Genomic DNA, 5473 nt, shown 5'->3' with positions numbered 1-5473 from the left:
CAGCCCAGGCTGGATGTGCTCCCACTTGGGGAGACCCATCAGCAGCCTGGCCGCAGTGCCGGATTTATGCATAAGCTAAATAAGCTACAGCTTAGGGCCTCGCAATCTGCTGGGGCCTCAAATAAAAACACAATATAAAAAATGATTTCAATATATTAAAAAGGCGTATATATTTTAAATTTTTCTAAGACCAGCTGATGTAATTTAAAACAGTAGGGGGCCTCGGGGTTTTGTATAGCTTAGGGCCTCAGCAAGTCTAAATCCGGCCCTGCCTGGCCGCCACGTTCTGCACTAGCTGCAGCTTCTGGATCTGCGACAAAGGCAGCCCCATGTAGAAAGTGTTACAGTAGTCCATCTTGAGGTGACTGTCACATGGATCACTGTAGCCAGGTCACCGCGGTCGAGGAAGGGAACCAACTGCTGAACATGCCTAAGATTGTAAAATGCAGATCTGGCAGTGGCTGCCACCTGGGCCACCATTGTTAGGAAGGGATCCAGCAACACTCCCAAACTCCTAACCTCTGACGCTGGCACCAACGGTGCCCCATCAAAGGTCAGGAGAGGGATCCCCAACCCCGAACTGCACCGACTCAGGTACGCAGTGGCTGCCACCTGGGCCACCATTGTTAGGAAGGGATCCAGCAACACTCCCAAACTCCTAACCTCTGACGCTGGCACCAACGGTGCCCCATCAAAGGTCAGGAGAGGGATCCCCAACCCCGAACTGCACCGACTCAGGTACAGGACCTCCGTCTTTGCTGGGTTTAGTTTCAGCCAGCACAGCCTGAGCCACCTAGCCACGGCCCCTAATGCCCAGTTCAGATCTTCTAGGTCGGAGCTTGACCGGCCACCTAACATCAGATAGAGCTGGGTGTCATCTGCGTATTGGTTTTAATTGCCTGATCGATTCAAAACTACTCTTAGTATCTATTATATTGTCAGTGAGGCCCAAAAGTAATAATTTAAATTCCAAGTATGTGTCCCAGCTCTATCTGATGTTGTGCAATGCACCCATCTGCCATTGGCCCATCAGCCGCCACTCAAGAGTACTTGTGTCATTGGCTGGGTGCTGGTCTGCTCCTCTTCCCCACCCACTCCCACTTTAGCCACTGTTCCCTGTTAGAATAACTGGCAAGTGGCTGTCTCTCCTGACAAAGACACTTCTCATGCTTGTCTCCTCTGTGGGATTAACATTTTGCTCAGTGGCTGTTGGTAGGCAACCAAGCTTGGCTCTGTCAGTAAAAAGAAAAAGGAAGGAAACCCTTTCCAGGCCTTTGTGAGGAACTCATTAGGGCCAGTCCTGACGAGGGCTGCCAGCTCCAGGTTGGGAAATTTCTGGATATTATGTGTCTAAGTAAGCCAGTCTAAGGAAGCCACAGTTTGGGGAAGGCAGAGGCCTCAGCTGAACAGAATGCCATAGAGCCCACCCTCCAAAGCAGTTATTCTTTTCAGAGGGGAAGAGATCTGTTGTCTGGAGTTCAGTTGTGATACCCAGCAATTTTCAGGCTCCACCTGGAGGTTGGCTACCCTAGGCATAGCAGTTAGTTCTTCAGAATAGGGTCTTCCAGACCCAGCTTCTTGCTGTGGAAGCTGTGATTTTGCACTAGTGACAGACTTTCAGCATAACCCCCTCCCCCACCCACTGCCAGCTTGGCCACTTTCCTGTCAGAATAAATTGTGAAAATTGCTAGGCAACCAAGCTTGGTTCTGTCAGCAAAACAGGGTTGTTGTGCAAGTCAAAAGGGGGAGAGGAGAATGATGTAAGCTGCTTTGGTCCCCATTGCAGAGAAAAACTGTACTTTTCCTCCTGGGGAACCATTGTTGCCAAACTCCAGGTGAGGGCTGGAGATCATTCAGAATTACAACTGCTTTCCAGATGGCAGAGATAAGTTCCCCTGAAGAAAATTGTGGACTTTGTGTCCTTATACCCTGCTGAAATGGCCTCCCTATAACAGCCAATGTGATGTAGCAGTCAAGGCTTCAGAACACGGTCTTTTTGGCCTTAACAGTGAGTTTGAACAGTGGAAGAAGAGGTGGAGAGAAGCGAACTATTCACTGATCAAGGACTATGTTGAGTTGCTGAATTGTCTGATGAATTGACATGTTGATGAAGTGATCAACTGCTTAAAATTGATTGATGTCTTGGAAAGGGTTATAAATTATAACTACACTTGTATATAAGAGGGAAAATAAATATTGATTCAGTTGATTTAGTAAGGTTTAATGAATCAAGGACTATGCTGAGTTCCTGAGTTGTCTGATGAATTGACTACTTAAAATTACTTAAAATTGATTGATGCTTTGGAAAGGGTTATAAATTATAACTACACTTGTATATAAGAGGAAAAATAAATATTGATTTAGTAGGTTATAAGAATAAACAAGGAGGAATAAGGAAAAAGGAATATAGGGTGATATAGCTCGGTGAGCCCGTTGTTAAAAAGGCTTGGGTACATTTACAGAACTGGGAAAAAGATGATCATTGGAGTATTTGAATTGAATAATATAAAATAGAATAATTAATAAAAAGAAGGAAAAATTAAAACTATTAAAAGGGAGAAAAGGTAATCTTAGTTGCCGTAAAGACGTGTGCTAGGCACACAAAAACTTATTAAAATTTATTAAAATTTATTAAAGAATCTCAATGAAAAAGAGCCAACTCTGAGAAATATATTGATTGTTATTGAATGTTGGTTAGAATTTTGTCAGGATAAGAGTCTAAGAGTGTGGAAGAGTGCTAGGAAAAGATAGAAAGGTATATAGAATGGAAAAACAAGAAAAAGGGGCAACTGCAAGGCGGGGGTCTGTATCAATACCTGGCTCAAATCCCCCGATGTGGAATCCTAAAGACTTTCAGATTCTAATTCAGGAGTCTGTAAATATGGCAGTAGAAGCGGCGATGACAAAAGCAATTGAGCCAATTCAAAAGAAACTGGAAGAGCTTTCAAAATTAGATGATATTTCAAATCAACTAACCACACAAACAGAAGAGATTAAAAAACAATTGATAGAAAATAAACAAGAGATAGCCGCGCTTGTAAAAAGGACAGAGAAATTAGAAACAAGGACAGATCACACAGAAGATAAATTACAATTAGTTAAAGATAAACAACAAGATCTGGAAGAAGCTGTGATTAGGTTAGAAATGGAAAAGGCCTCTTATATATTGTGAATACAGAATTTTCCAGAGAAGAAGGGAGAAGATTTGAGGCAAGAGTTGAGCTAGGCATTGACAGAATTTCTAGAGTTGGAAACCTCCTCAGAAGTTGATAAAGATATAGAAGCTACATACAGAGTAAATTCCGCCTATGCTAGGCGCAATAAAGTACCTAGAGAAGTACAAATAAAATTTTATAGAAGAGATTTAAAAGATAAAATCCTGAAAACTGCAACTGAAAAGACCCTCAAAGTTGGCGAGACTCAGATTAGAATTCTAAGAGAAATCCCATGGAAGGTCAGAGAGAAAAGGTTTGAATATCAAACATTAGTAGAGCTTTTGAAACATCAGAATATACAGTTTAGATGGCTGATACCGGAAGGGCTCTTCTTCATCTACAAAGGGAAAAGGTATAAAATAAACTCATTATTCAAGCTGGAGGAATTTTTGGAGAAAAATGGTAAAGATCTAGGATTCCAAGAGGAAGAAGAGGAAGAGGAAAATACATCTGAATCAGAAGAGGAGACCCAGAAACAAGAGCTTGCAGCAAGTAAGTTAGATGAGAGACCGAAAGCAAAACTGAAAAAGAGAAAAGAGAGACCCAAATTCCCATTCCTAATGGTTACAAGGCAAAACCCCAGAGATAAGAAGGAACGGACAGAAGAAAATATCAATGAGTAAACAAGGTATAAAACTAATATCTATTAATGTGAATGGCTTAAATTCGTCACAAAAAAGATCCAGAATTTTTCATCAGTTAAAAAAACAAAAGGCTGATATCATTTGTCTTCAAGAAACACATCTGAAAATAGAAGATAGACGTTTCCTGGAAAATAATAGATTAGGTAAACTATTTATGGCGGCAAATAAAGAAAAGAAAAAGAATGGAGTAGCTACTTATGTGCGAGAACATCTACAACCAGAGATGGTATTTGAATCAGAAGACGGAAGAATGGTATTAACACAAATTTCAAGACAGAATAAAGTACTTCTGATAGTGCACATCTATGCCCCTAACCAGAATATAGAATCTTTTTACAAACAGCTAGGAAAAACAGTAGCAAACTATTCTTGGGATGAAATCTGTATTGTGGGAGACTACAATGCGGTTTTCGATAACGCCCATGTGCAGTCATGGTGTAAACAAAAATAAAACCTTCCAGTTTGCCGCACCGCGCACTTCGTTTTTGCGCGTGGGATTGTCCTGCGATCGGCACCTCTCCTTTCCAACGGAACCTCCACAGTACCTCCACGGGAGATCTGATCAGGTAACCGCACCTTAGTTTGCCCCGGGGCAAACTGCCACACTTCCCCCCCGCGGTTTCCTGCCCGTGTGACCGGGACCTAGGTAAACTATTTATGGCGGCAAATAAAGAAAAGAAAAAGAATGGAGTAGCTACTTATGTGCGAGAACATCTACAATCAGAGATGGTATTTGAATCAGAAGACGGAAGAATGGTATTAACACAAATTTCAAGACAGAATAAAGTACTTCTGATAGTGAACATCTATGCCCCTAACCAGAATATAGAATCTTTTTACAAACAGCTAGGAAAAACAGTAGCAAACTATTCTTGGGATGAAATCTGTATTGTGGGAGACTACAATGCGGTTTTCGATAACGCCATAGATAGGAAATCAAATGCTAAAACACGGAAACACGGAAATGAATTACCCAAATCTTTCCTTAAAACAGCAGAAGAATTGAAGATAGTGGAAGCTTGGAGAATAAAGAATATAAATAGTAGAAACTATACCTTCTTCTCCTATAGACACCAATCGTGGTCCAGACTAGACATGGTATGGGTGTCTACGGAAATAATTAATGATATTAAGGAAGTAGAAATTTTGCCTGCAACCTTCGCAGATCATAACCCAATTATGTGTATTTTGGCAGATAGGCCACTAAGAAGAAGATGGACCTTGAACACCATGCTGCTTAGAAATAAAAAATTTATAATAGATTCCAAGAAAGAATTCAAACTGTTTTTTGAGGAAAATACACAACCAGAGATGGCAATGGCTACGGTCTGGGATACTTTTAAGGCCTATGTTAGAGGCTGGATGATAAGGCAAAATGCATGGATCAAAAAACAAGAAAATAAAGAAATCGATCAGATCAAAGAGAAGATACAGAAAGAAGAAAATAAAATGCAAAAACGAAGCGAAAATATTCAAACAAGTAAAAATAATATTAAATTACTGCAACATAAATTGAACTCCATCTTAACACAGGAAATTGCTAAAAAGATGAAATGGACAAGACAGTACCATTTTGAGTTCGCGAACAAGCCAACTCGCTGGTTGTCTTACAAA

Source organism: Gekko japonicus, unplaced genomic scaffold, assembly GCF_001447785.1.
Source record: "Gekko japonicus isolate JY-2015 unplaced genomic scaffold, Gekko_japonicus_V1.1 scaffold2923, whole genome shotgun sequence".
Taxonomy (NCBI): domain Eukaryota; kingdom Metazoa; phylum Chordata; class Lepidosauria; order Squamata; family Gekkonidae; genus Gekko; species Gekko japonicus.
This window is presented reverse-complemented; position numbering follows the sequence as displayed.